This window comes from Artibeus jamaicensis, unplaced genomic scaffold, assembly GCF_021234435.1.
Source record: "Artibeus jamaicensis isolate MK-2021 breed Jamaican fruit bat unplaced genomic scaffold, CSHL_Jam_final contig_414, whole genome shotgun sequence".
NCBI lineage: Eukaryota > Metazoa > Chordata > Mammalia > Chiroptera > Phyllostomidae > Artibeus > Artibeus jamaicensis.
This window is the reverse complement of record NW_026521822.1, coordinates 2,578,397-2,591,547: the sequence shown is the minus strand read 5'-3', so window position 1 is coordinate 2,591,547 and position 13,151 is coordinate 2,578,397. Positions and strand designations below refer to the sequence as shown.

At 39.8% G+C, this 13,151-nt stretch overlaps 1 protein-coding gene and 1 non-coding gene across 3 annotated transcripts in view; one reads left to right on the top strand and one right to left on the bottom strand.

The window, feature by feature from the left end:
- The window catches only part of GTF2F2 (general transcription factor IIF subunit 2), a 171,855-nt gene that overhangs the window by 27,340 nt on the left and 131,364 nt on the right, over window positions 1-13,151 (top strand). The gene's annotated exons all lie outside the window — the stretch shown is intronic.
- Window positions 44-173, bottom strand: LOC119050839 (small nucleolar RNA SNORA66). Its single transcript, XR_005082818.2, has one exon. It is a non-coding gene; the product is annotated as a small nucleolar RNA SNORA66 (small nucleolar RNA).

The following is a 13,151-nucleotide window of genomic DNA, read 5'->3' as shown; positions in this document are numbered from 1 at the left end:
ATTTTTGCATGGCCCATTTTCTTTTCTTTCTTTTTTTTTTTCACACTGTCCTAGGATAGAATGGACCACCTCAGTAGCTTCTGAGGCCAGTACATTTCTATCACCAGAATTACTTAAGCAAACCTGGTTCCCTTCACTTCTGCAACATCATGCAGAATTAGTGAAGCATGGTCCATTTTCAACCCATTTAATCTTTTAAAAATATTTTGATGTTTGTGTTATTACAGTTTTCCCAGTTTTTTCCTCGTTGACCCCTTCCACCCACCCTGCTTCCCATTCCCACAGTCAGTCCCTTTACCATGTCTGTGTCCTTGGTTCATGCATATATGTTCTTTTACTCCCTTCACCATCTTTCAAATAGTCCCCACCTCCCCACCTCTCCACTTACAGCTCTCAGTTCCCATGTTTCTGTGCCTCTGACTCTGTTTTGGTTCCTAGTTTATTTTGTTCATTAGATTCCACTTATAAGTGAGATCATATGGTATTTGTGTTTCATTGACTGGCTTATTTCACTTAGTGAAATAGATTCCACTTCCAACCAGGTTTTTCCAAAAGGTAAGAATTCCTTCTTTTTTACTGTTGTGTAGTGCTCCATTGTTAACCATACCATTGCTTTTTTACGCACTCATTTATTGATGGGCATTTGGGCTTGCTTTCAGATCTCGGCTATTGTAAATAACTCTTCTATGAACGTAGGGGTGCATATATTCTTTTGAATTGCTGTTTTGCACTTCTTAGCATATATTCTCTGAAGTGGAATTGCTGGATTATAAGGCAGTTTCATTTTTAAGGAAACTCCATACTGTTTTCCACAGTGGCTGCACTAGTCTACATTCCCACCAACAGTGTGCTAGGGTTTCATTTTCTCCACATCCTTGCCAGCACTTACTGTTTGTTGATTTATTAATTATAGTCATTCTGACAGGTGTGAGGTGATACCTCATTGTGATTAATTTGCATCTCTCTGATGACTAGTGATGAGCATTTTTTTTATATGTATATAGGCCCTCTGTATGGCCTCCCTGGAGAAGTGTCTGTTCAGGTCCTTTGCCCCCTTTTTAATTGTATTTGTCTTCCTGGTGTTGAGTTATGTGACTTCTTTGTATCTTTCAGACATTGTGTTCTCCCATACAGTGGATTCCCTTTTCATTTTGATGATGCTTTCTTTAGCTGTGCAGAAGCTTTTTAATTTGCTCTAGTCCACTTGTTTATTTTTCGTTTCTCTTTCCCCAGGAGATATATCAACAAAGATATTACTCCTCAAGATATCTGAAACTTACTGCCTATTTTTTCCTCTATAATTTTTAAAGTATCACAAATTATATTTAAGTATGTTACCCATTTGGGGGTTATTCTGGTATATGGCGTAAGTTGGTGGTTTAGTTTCTTTTTTTTTTGTAAGTACTAGTCCACTTCTCCCAGCACCATTCTCTATTTTATTCTCTCGCCTCCTTTGTCACATATTAATTGACCATAAAGGTGTGAGTTTTATTTCTGAGCTATTTTGTTCCATTGATCTATGTGTCTGTTCTTTTGCTAGTACTGTTTTGATTAAAATGGCCTTATAGTTTGGTATCAGGTGTTGTGATCCATCCAACTTTGTTCTTCTTTCTCAGGATTTCTCAGGCTATTTGGGGTCTGTCTTAGTTCCATAAATTTTTGGAATATTTGTCCCAGGTCTGTGAAATATGCCATTGGTATTTTTTTTAATTTTTAAAAAAGATTTTATTTACTTTTAGAGAGAGGGGGAAGGAAGGAGAAAGAAAGGGAGAGAAACATCAGTGTGTGGTTGCCTTTCATGCTCTCCCTACTGGGAACCTGGCCCACAACCCAGCCATGTGCCTTGACTGGGAATCGAACCAGCATCTCTTTGGTTCCCAGGCTGGCATTCAGTCCCCTGAGCCACACCAACCAGGTTTCACTGGTATTTTAATAGGAATTTCTTTGAATCTATTGATTACTTTAGGTAGTATGGACATTTTACTGATGTTAATTCTTCCAGTCCATGAACACAATATGGGCTTTCACTTATTTGTACCTTTCTTTGTTTCTTTCTTCAGTATCCTATAGTTTTCTAAAGATAGCTCTTTATCTCCTTGGTTAAATTTATTCCTAACTACCTAGTTTTTTTTCTTTTGCAATAGTAAAAGAGGTGGTTTTCTTAGTTTCTCTTTCTGATTGTTCAATATTGGTATATAAAAAGGCCAGTGATTTCTGAGTATTGATTTTGTGTCCTGCTACTTTGCCTAATTCATTTATTACATCTAGTAGTTCTTTGGTGGAGCCTGTAGGGTTTTTTGTGTACACTATCCTGTTGTCTGTGAATGACAGTTTTACTTCTTCTTTCCCGCTTTGGCTGCCTTTTGTTTCTTCTTCTTTGATCACTGTGGTGAGGCTTTCCAGTACTATGTTGAATAAGAGTGTTGAAAATGGACATCCTTGTCTTGTTCCTGATCTTAAGGGAGAAGCTTTTAGTTTTTGCCCATTGAGTATGAAGTTGGCTATAGATTTTTTGTATACGGCCTTTGATGCAGACCCTGACCAGTGGGGTCCATGGTGTTGTGGATGCGAAGAACAAATTCACATGGACTTCAGAAGTCCTGTGGAGAAAAAGGGATGGCATGGCCACTCTGAGTGAGAGGGTGCCCTGACCCTTGCCTGGACAGGCTTTTATTGCTTTCTGGGAGCATTGTATCAAAGAAGGTTCTCATTCATTATGCTCAGATTCATTATTGCTTTAGGTGATTACTTTTACAGATAACAAAGAAAAGGATGTTGCTGAGTGTTTCTTATGGATAACAAAGAAAAGGATGTTGCAAATGCAAGAGAAAAAGTGGTTGAACTGGTTATACTCCCTCCTTGGGAGGTTTAGCACAGACTTTAGGAAGTCACTTCAAAGATACACATTAAACATTTCACGGTTGGGGAGTTTTAGCAAAAGCAAGCATCAAAGCAGCCTAGGTACAATGCAGGCCTGGTTCCCCATGGGAAAGCCCATCTGTGGGCCTGGCTCCTATGTGCCACCTTGCGCCTGTTGGTTTTCTAAACCAGGGCTGAGCTGCATTCGCCACTGCTGTGCGGACCAGTTCCCTGTAGGCCTTTATTATTTATATATGACCCATATATTCCCGTTTTACTCATAAGAGTTTTTATCATAAGTGGCTGCTGAATTTTATCAAATGCTTTTTCTGCGTCTATGGCTCTGATCATGTGATTTTTACCTTTCGTTTTTTATGTTATGTATCATTTATTGATTTGCAAATATTATACCAATCTTTTACCCCTGGGATAAATCCCACTTGATCATGGTGAATGATCTTTTTAAAGTATTGCTAGATATCATTTGCTGGTATTTTGTTGAGAATTTTAGCACCTGTGCTTATCAAGGATATTGGCCTACAGTTTTCTCTATTTGTTGTATCTTTACCTGCTTTTGGAATTAGGAATACTAGCCTTGTAAAAGAGCTTGGAAGTCTTCCCTGTTCTGGAATTTTTTTTTTGGAATAGTTTGAAAAGGATAGGTGTTAGTTCTTTGATTGGTAAAATTCACTTTTGAAACCATCTGGTCTAGGACTTTTTGTTTGCTGGGAATTATTTTTTATTACTGTTTCAGTTTCATTAGTTGTTATAAGTCTATTCAGGTTTTCTGCTTCTTCCTGATTGTTTTTGGAAGATTGTGTGTTTCTAGAAATTTATCTATTTTGCCCAGGTTCTCCAATTTCTTGGTATTTAGTTGTTTTTAGCATTTTCTTACAGTCTTTGTCTTGCTGTGGTATCAGTTTCTTCTCTTCTTTCATTCCTGATTTTATTGTTTTTTAAATTATATTTTATTGATTGTGCTATTACGGTTGTCCTGTTCTTTCCCCCTCTCCACCTAGGGCCTCTCCTTCTCCACCCTCAAGGAGGAGAACTGCAGGCGTCTAGCTCACCACTGTTATCTTTTTGAAAATAACATTTTATTGATATTATAGTTGTCCTCATTTTTCCTTTGCCAGCCTCTTCTATCCAGCACCCCATACTCCCTCAGGCATTCCCCCCTGCATTGTTCATGTGCATGGGTAATGCGTATATGTTCTTGGGCTACTCCATGTCCTATTACATCCCAAGGCTATTATGTAACTACCTATTTGTACTTTTTTTTATTAAGATTTTATTTATTTATCTTTAGAGGGGAAGGGAAGGAGAGAGGGAGAGAAATATCAATGTATGGTTGCCTCTCATGTGTTCCCTGCTGGGAACTGGCCTGCAACCCATGCATGTGCCCTGACTGGGAATCAAACCACAATCCTCTGGTTGGCAGGCCCACACTCAATCCACTGAGCTACACCAGCCAGGGCTTATTTGTACTTTTTTTAATCCCCTCACCTCTTCACCCATTGTCCCCTTCCCCCAACTCATCTGGCAGCCTTCCAGTAACTAACTACTTTTCTCTTTTAAGAGTCTTTCTTTATCTTTAACCTTTGGCCTTTTAATAATGATGTGTCTTGGAGTGTAACTGTGTATTCATCATAATTGGGACTCTGTGCTTTGTGGACTTCTGTGTTTGTTTCCTTCGCCAAATTAGGGAAGTTTTCTTTCACTAGTTTTTCAGATAGATTTCCAATTTTTTGCTCTTTTTTTTCCCTCCTTCTGGCACTCCTATGAGGAGACTGTTGGACTTCTTGAAGTTGTCCCAGAAGCTGTTTATACTATCCTCATTTTTCTGGATTCTTTTTTCTTTTTGTTATACATGGTTGGTTTTTGCTTCCTTATATTCCAAATCACTGATTTGATTCTTGACTTCATTCACTCTACTGCTGTTTGTAAATTGTTCTTTATTTCCATTAGTGTATTTTTTGTTTCTGACTTGGTCTTGCTATGTTGCTAAGGTCCTTACTAAGTTCCAAAGCATCCAGAATGTTTTGAGCTCTGCATCTGATAGATTTCTTATCTCCATTTTATTTAGCTCTTTTTCTAGAGTTTTGATCTGTTCTTTCACTTGGGCCATGTTTCTCTGTCTCTCTATTTTGGCAGCCTCCTTGTTTCTATGTATTAGGTAGAACTGCTTTGAGCGGCCTTGGTAGAGTGGCCTAATGTAGTGGGTATCCTGTAAGGTCCAGTAGCATAGCCTCCACTATTACCCAAGTTGGGTACTGTAGGTGCACCCTTTGGTTGGTCTGAGCACACACACCTTCATCTTGTAGTTGAGCCTTGGTTGCTATTTGCAGATCATTGGGAGGGATTTACCCAGGCCAGTCAGTTGCAAGAATTGTCTGTGACCACTGACCACCACCGTCTTCCCTCTATGGAAGATCAGCTATGCAGGGGTCAGATGATGGTGCTCCTGTGTGGTCTGTAGTTGTCCATTGGGTGGATTGGCTTCTAGGCACAGGTGTCAAGCACACGGCTCATGGGCTGAATCTGGCCCTCCTTGTTTTATCTGGCCTGGTACCTTGTTTCTACCAGCGGCAGCACCGATCTTCTTGCCCCTAGTGAAGGAGTGATTACATTTATACAGTTCTAAAATTACATTTGGCCTTTTGAAGACAACTGTGAGGCTGATGTAGCCCCCAGCAAAAATGAGTTTGACACCCCTGCCCTGGGGTTTACTGGATGACCAAGACCAAGGTCATCCAGTAGACCAAGTTCAATTGGACTGCAGACCAAGTTCAATTCCCACCTGTCTTTTCCCCCGTATACTCTGCCTGAGCTGTAAAGCAATCTGAGATGGCTGCTACTTGTGCTAGGATTTGAGATTCCTAGGTGAAGCCAAACTGTGACTCTAATATGGCTGCTGCTAGGGCTCTTAAAGCCTGGTGTTGCTTGTTTGATAGCATTTAGGAGCCAAGTCCAGCCATTCTTATGGAAAACTAGCTTGGGTGGGCCCGTGAGTTTGGTGGGGTAGAGCTTCTGTGGATTCCCTAGGTGGGTCACACAATATTAGCCAGGTTGATGGAGTCTCAGATATGGCACCAGCCTTCCTGCTCTGTAGAGGGAAGGGCTCAGCAAAGGGACGATGGTCTCTGCTCGCCCAAATGCCAAACACTTCAGTCTCTCCCTGTATACCACTGGTGCCCTTCAAGCTGCCACCCCGGTCCTGGAGCTCAGAGGGAGCAAGTCTGAGTAGGTGAGTCCCTGTGTGGGTTTCCCAAGAAGAACTGCTTAGGGCTCCAGCAGCCTCCTCCACCAACCCAATCCCTGCTGGTTTTCACAGCCAGAAGTTGTGGGGACTTAACTTCATAGCATTGGAATCCTGCTCTGGGGGCACTGATTCTAGTCTGGGACTCCTCACTCCCAAGATACCACTCCTGAATTTTTTTCCATGTGGGTGTGAGTCCAGTGTGTTACATGTCTGCGCCCCTCCTACCAGTCTAGGAGTGGATGTGGTTTCTTCAGTTCCATGGTTGTCACACTTCCATTCAACCCAATTTCTGGCATTGCCGAGTGATAGTTCTATATTTTAGTTGCAATTTTGAGGTGATCGTGTAAGGAAGTGAACCATATCTGCCTGTGTCACCATCTGACTAGAAGCTTCCCTGACTTTATTAATTTGTGTCCTCCCTCTCTCTGTTTCTTGATGAGTCTGGTTAAAGCTTTGTCAATTTTGTTTATCTTTTCAAAGAATCAGCCCCTGGATATATTGATCCTTTGATTTTTTTTTTTTTTAGTCTCTAGTCATTTATTCCCCTCTGATCTGATAGTTTACTTGCCTCTATTTGTTTTAGCATTCTTTCTGAGGCTTACTCCTTTCCTTTCATTTGTGGTTTGTTTGTTTTTTTGTCTTCCCATTGTTTGTGAGACTCTGGTAGCCTCTCCTTCTTAAATTTATCTGTTCTGACTCCCTGGGTTTATAGTGTGAGCTTCTATAGTAGAATGCCTATGAGATTTAGTGGTGCAGTCTCCTTGATCTCCCGAGCCCACTGGTCTTGGACTGTCATTTATGTTGGCTCTGTGTTTGTTTTTGGGTTTTGATTGTTGTAGAGTCTTTGTTTTGTGTGCCCTTCCCAACAGCTGGTTAACTGAAAGTTCCTCTGTCTACCACGTTTTGTATTCTATTCTGTAGGTATGGATAGGTTGTGTTGAAGTTGGTTCTTCTGTGCGTACAAGGTTTTGAGGATTCTGTCTTGCTCTTGTTCAGTTGTTTTTTCTGAGTAATTTCTCCAGTATTTAGTTGTATTTCCAGATAGGTCCTGGGTTGAGTTACTGTGGCTTTCACTCCCTCCTTCACCTTCTTCCGTTGTTATCTGTTGGTGGTTCCTTTGTTATTGGGCTTCCTCTTTCAGCAGGTATCCTGGTGTTCACAGTTTCTACCTACTCATCTGATTTTTCTTTTTTTTTTTTTAAATTTTATTTATTTACCTTTAGAGGGGAAGGGAAGGAGAGAGGGAGAGAAACATCAATGTATGGTTGCCCTTTGCACATCCCCTGCTGGGAACTGGCCTGCAGGGAACCGGCCTGCAACCCAGGCATGTGCCCTGACTGGGAATCAAACCGCGATTGCCTGGTTCGCAGCGATTTTTCAATGTCCTCTACAATTTTTGGTCTCCAATCTTCATATATGCTGGGATACTATTTGCTGTTCGCTCTGTTCCTCAGTAGATTGGCTAGGTTTTTCACCCATGTGCAGGATGAAGTAGACTCCACTCCCACCTATCTCATTGCCGCCATCTTCTCTCTCAAGAATACATTTTTATTTTTAAAATTTTATTGATTATGCCATTACAGTTCTGCTTACCCCCTTCACCCTGTACACCCCTCCCCCACCATTCCCCCCTTTAGTTCATGACCACGTGTCTCAAGTTCTTTAGATTCTATATTTCCCAAACTATTCTTGCCCTCCTCCTATTTTCTATCTACTGTTTATGCTACTTATTTTCTATACCTTCTCCCCACTTCTCCCACTCCCCTGTTGCTAACCCTTCATGTGATCTTCATTTCTATGGTTCTGCTCCTGATCTAGCTGTCCTTGTAGTTTGCTTTTGTTTTAGGTGTGGTTGTTGATAACTGTGAGTTTGCTGTCCTTTCACTGTTCCTATTTTTTATCTTCTTTTTCTTAGATAAGTCCCTTTAACATTTCATATAATAAGGGCGTAGTGATGATGAACTCCTTGAATTTGATCTTATCTGGGAAGCACTTTAACTGCCCTTCCATTCTAAATGAAAGCTTTGCTGGATAGAGCAATCTTGGATGTAAGTCTTTGGATTTCATGTCTTGGAATACTTCTTTCCAGCCCCTTCTTGCCTGTAAAGTCTCTTTTGAGAAATCTGCTGACAGTCTGATGGGCACTCCTTTGTAGGTGACTGTCCCCTTATCTCTTGCTGCTTCTAGGATTCTCTCCTTCATGTTAATCTTGGCTAATGTAATGATGATGTGCCTTGGTGTGTTCCTTCTTGGGTCCAACTTCTTTGGGACTCTCTGAGCTTCCTGGATTTCCTGGAAGTCTATTTCCTTTGCCAAAATGGGGAAGTTCTCCTTTATTATTTGTTCAAATAAGTTTTCCACATGTGGCTGTTCTTCTTCCCCTTCTGGTACCCCTATAATTCAGATGTTGGAGCATTTAAAGATGTCCTAGAGGTTCCTTAGCCTCTCCTCATTTTTTTGAATTCTTGTTTCTTCATATTTTTCTGTTTGGTCATTTTTTTCCTTCCTTCTGGTCTACTCCCTTGATTTGATTACCAGTTTCCTATCACTATTGCTTTCCTGTGCTTTTCCCTTGATTTCAATTAGTTTAGCCTTCATATGTTCCTCTAATTTGTGACTAAAATCAACCAGTTCTGTGAAGATCCTGATCACCAGTGTTTTGAACTGTGCCTCTGATAGGTTGGCAAGTTTTTCATTGCTTAGATTTATGGGCTCTGGGGCTCTGAGTTGTTCTTGAGCCATGTCTTGATCTGTTCGCGCCTGGTACGTTTGAGGAGAGGAGCCTTAGGTGTTCACCAGGTCGGGGCCACCTAGGTCGCTGGTTTGTGATGCTGTATGTGGGGGTGGGGTCAGAGAGGGAGCAGTGGTAGTCCTCTCTGCTCCCTCCTGCCCAGCCTGCGAGGTCTGTCTCAATGCTCACTTCTTCGCTGGTTTATCTGCACGCAAATGCGCGACCGTGGTCAGCCAGCCGCCCTGAGCCTTCACTGGGTCCGCCCCTCGTTACCCCACACCTGGGATCCGACCCCTTGGCTGCCTGTGCATCTGGGTCGAGGGATCTTTTCTGCCCGACCCACTGCGCTGCTGGCTCTGCCCCGCTCACTGGTTTAGCTCAGCAGTTTGTTGTTGTCGGACTCTGTATTGTTCGATTTTCTGTGACTTGGCTGCATGTTTGTTGCTAAAACTTTATTGTTTTTAGATTTGGTTGTGCAAGAAGGCAAAGTGTTTCCACCTACGCCTCCATCTTGGCGGAAGTCCTGATACATTTTTAGATATATACTCATATACTCGTATGTTATCTAGTGTAGTGGCTCTTATCCAAGAGTAACTTTGGCGGGGAGAGATAATCAAAAACATCTAGAGATATTTTTGATTGTCACAACTTAGAGTGTGTTACTGGCATCTAGTGATCAGCATATCCTACTATATCAGGACATTTCTGACAACAAAGTATTATTGAGCCCAAAATGTCAGTAGTGCCAAGGGTGAAAAATTCTGGTGTAATATAAGGTAAACTATATTATTTGTAGTTGACAGTCAGTTTGGTGTAACTACTGATGATATTAAAGTTATAAAATACAGTACTCCCTCACCCCCATTCATAGAGGTTAACATTCCAAGAATCCCAGGGGGTGGTTGGAACCGTGGGTAGTAAGCACCCTATATATACTGTGTTTTCCCAATACATTCATAGCTATGATAAAATTTAATTTATAGATTAGACAATAAGAAATTAATAATAAAAAATAGAACAGTTATAGCAATATACTGTAACACAAGTTATGTGAATGGCTTTGGGGTCATTTTTTAAGTAAAATAAGAGTTGCATGAACAAGAGTGTTGTGATGCTGCAACAGTCATTCAGATAACCTAGATGACTACTAAATGACTAATGGGTGGGGATTGAATATAATGTGGATGCATTGGATGAAGGTATGATGTTACCTGGCCAGGTGCAGGATGGCTCAAGGTTTCATCATGCTATTCAGACATGCAATTTAAAATTTATGAATTGTGCATTTCTGGACTTTTTAATTTAATATTATTGGGCCATAGTTGACTGTGAGAGTGAAGCCACAGAAAGCAAAACTGCAGGTAAAGGGGGGTCTACTGTAAATGTTCTTTTTGAAGGAGCCAACAGGAGTGACCAGAACCTATTTGCCTTCCCAGTAGTCATTTTTTGTTGTTCTCCTATTCTTCTGTTTCTCCCCTTTTTCCTTCTTCCTTTTTCCCTCTCTTTTGTTATGTAAGTAGAAATGTATGAACTTACAGGAGACTGTTCTTGTGGTTTCGTTTTATACAGTTTTTCTTTTTAAATATCTACTCTTAAGTACTCAATTTTTTCATTAGCCATTGTTTGTCAGATTTCTCCTTTAAAACAATTTTGAGTGTTTACCACGATCATTAAAGCATATTTTTTCATACTCTACAAGTTCTGCTTCTGTCTCACCCACTTTAATTCAAGCTTGATATAATTCTTTAATTTTAAGCTTAATATTAATATGTAATAAAGGGGGAAAAGGCAATGTAAAAATTGAACTTTGGCCAATTTCTTCCCTATAGATTATTAGACAGGAACTTTTTATGGGGCTTTTCATGATAAATTAAGCAGCTTACCAGGACAGAAAAATAAACTTTCTTTTCTTTACCATGTCACCCCCTCCCCCTTTATTTTTAACTTTTCATTGTGGAAAGTTTTTAAGTATATATAAAAGTAGAGAAATAGTATAGTGGACTTGCATATACCTATCATCCAACTTCAAATTATCAACATATGGTCATTCTTGTTTTAGCTATACTCCAGCCATGCTATTATTATTATTTTTAGAGTTTAAAGTGAAAGAGTATATTAGTGAAGCAGTGAGACTCAGAGTGGCTACTCCTCAGACAGCAGCCTCACAGGATTATTTTAAAGAAAATCTCACACAATACATCATTCCATCCTTAAATTCTTCTGTATATGTCTCTATCAGGATTCCTTTTTAAAGATATATATGACCACTCTACTGTTATGATACCTAAAAAATGAACAATAATTCCAAAATGTCGTTTAGTCAGTGGAAACAATTGAATGCTCAAATTCCAGGAGTTCTTGACCACTCCCCCCTTCAATTTGGTCTGTTTTCTAATTCATAAATCCAGCTCTATCTGAAGTCACAGTATTTGCAATTATGCAGCTTACAATATCTACTTGTAAAGGTACCACTGGAGAAAATATACTTCATCAAATCATTTGTATTTGCCTTCATCCTTCATGAAGCAGCAGTCTTTTTATAAAACTGTTTGAGGAAGTTGGCTGATAAAGTGACAGAATAGAAGATCATTCTAGATCTGTACCAAAGCACTGATGTCAAATTTGTGACAGTGTTGGGGTAGGTGGGGGGAGGGTACTTAAGCTGTGTTTACTGAATGTCACACATTGTTTTCAGATTTCAGAAACTTAATAAACAGATACCTTTAGAAAGAAGAACATCTTGTCAAACCTGAGAAATAGAGGACTTTTAAAATAAAAGTTAACAATAAAATAGAAGTACGTAATATAAGAATTTATATGATGAAGGGAATTAAAAGTGTTATTTACCCCGGACTGGTGTGGCACAGTGAGTTGGGGGTTGACCTTGAACATCCCCCATTTGATTTCTGGTCAGGACACAGGCCTGTATTGCTAGCCAAGCCCCCAGTGGGGCGAGTGAGAAAGGCAACTGATTGATGCTTCTCTTTTCTTCTTTTTCCTTCCCTTCCCTTTCTCTTTAATAAATAAATAAATAGGCATTTATTCTTTTTTATTTTATTTTTTAATTTAATTTATTTTTTTTTAGATTTTATTTATTTATCTTTAGAGAGGAAGGGAAGGAGAGAAACATCAATGTATGGTTGCCTCTCGTGAGTCCCCCGCTGGGAACTGGCCCATAACCCAGGCATGTGCCCTGACTGGGAGTTGAACCGCGCTTGTGTGGTTCACAGGCCCACACACTCAATCCATTGAGCTACACCAGCCAGGGTGGCATTTATTCTTTTTTTAAGTAAATAGGCACTAAATAAATAATGTGAGAACAAAACAGAACAAGTAAGTGGCTGTAGCCTATGCAGAGGTGAAGCACTGAGAGAGCCAGTATGCTGTGAAAAGCCACTGTGTTTGCAAAAATTTCCAGTGAATTATTTTTTTAAGAATTCTCTGCTTATGCGTTAGTCCACAGTTTCTTGTTTATACTGTATCATTAGCTCTTCCAAAAGAAGGGGATAAATCCTCAATAAACACATAGTGTTTTTATATAGATATATATTTGGTTTCCATCTAAAAGAGCCTTTCTTGAAAATTATTTTATAGTTGAAAGTTGTAGCTTTCTTTTCTAGCCTTTTCTGCTCAAAGGAAAAAACATACCACCCAGGACTGTTTACATCATCAGTTTCTTCTTATATAACTATGCCAAAGTCAGTGACTATAAGGATTTGTCAGATGTTTTTTCTTACTAACTTGTGTCATAGTTAAGCAGTTTCTCCTTTTTTAAGTATGTTTTATTGATTATGCTATTACAGTTTTCTCAATTTTTTTCTCCCCCTTACCCCCATCTACCCTATAGATTTTTTTCATCCCCCCCAACCCTCCAGCATTCCTGCCCCCTAAGTTCATGCCCATGGGAGGTACATACAAGTTCTTTGGCTTCTCTGTTTCCTATATTCTTAACCTCTCCCCATCTATTTTAGTCCTTCCGATTATGTACATTCCCATTCCCCCATTCTTTCCCTTCCCTCTGAAAACCCTACATGTGATCTTCATCTCTCTGGTTCTGTTCCTGTTCTAGTTTGCTTAGTTCTTTAAAATTTTTAATTATTTTTAGGTTCATTTGTTGATAGTTACGAGTTTGTTGTCATTTTACTGTTTATAGTTTTGATCTTTTTCTATTTCTTAGATAAGTCCCTTTAACATTTCATATAATAAGGGCTTGGTGATGATGAACTCCTTTAACTTTACCTTATCTAGGAAGCACTTTATCTGCCCTTCCATTCTAAATGATAGTTTTGCTGGATAGAG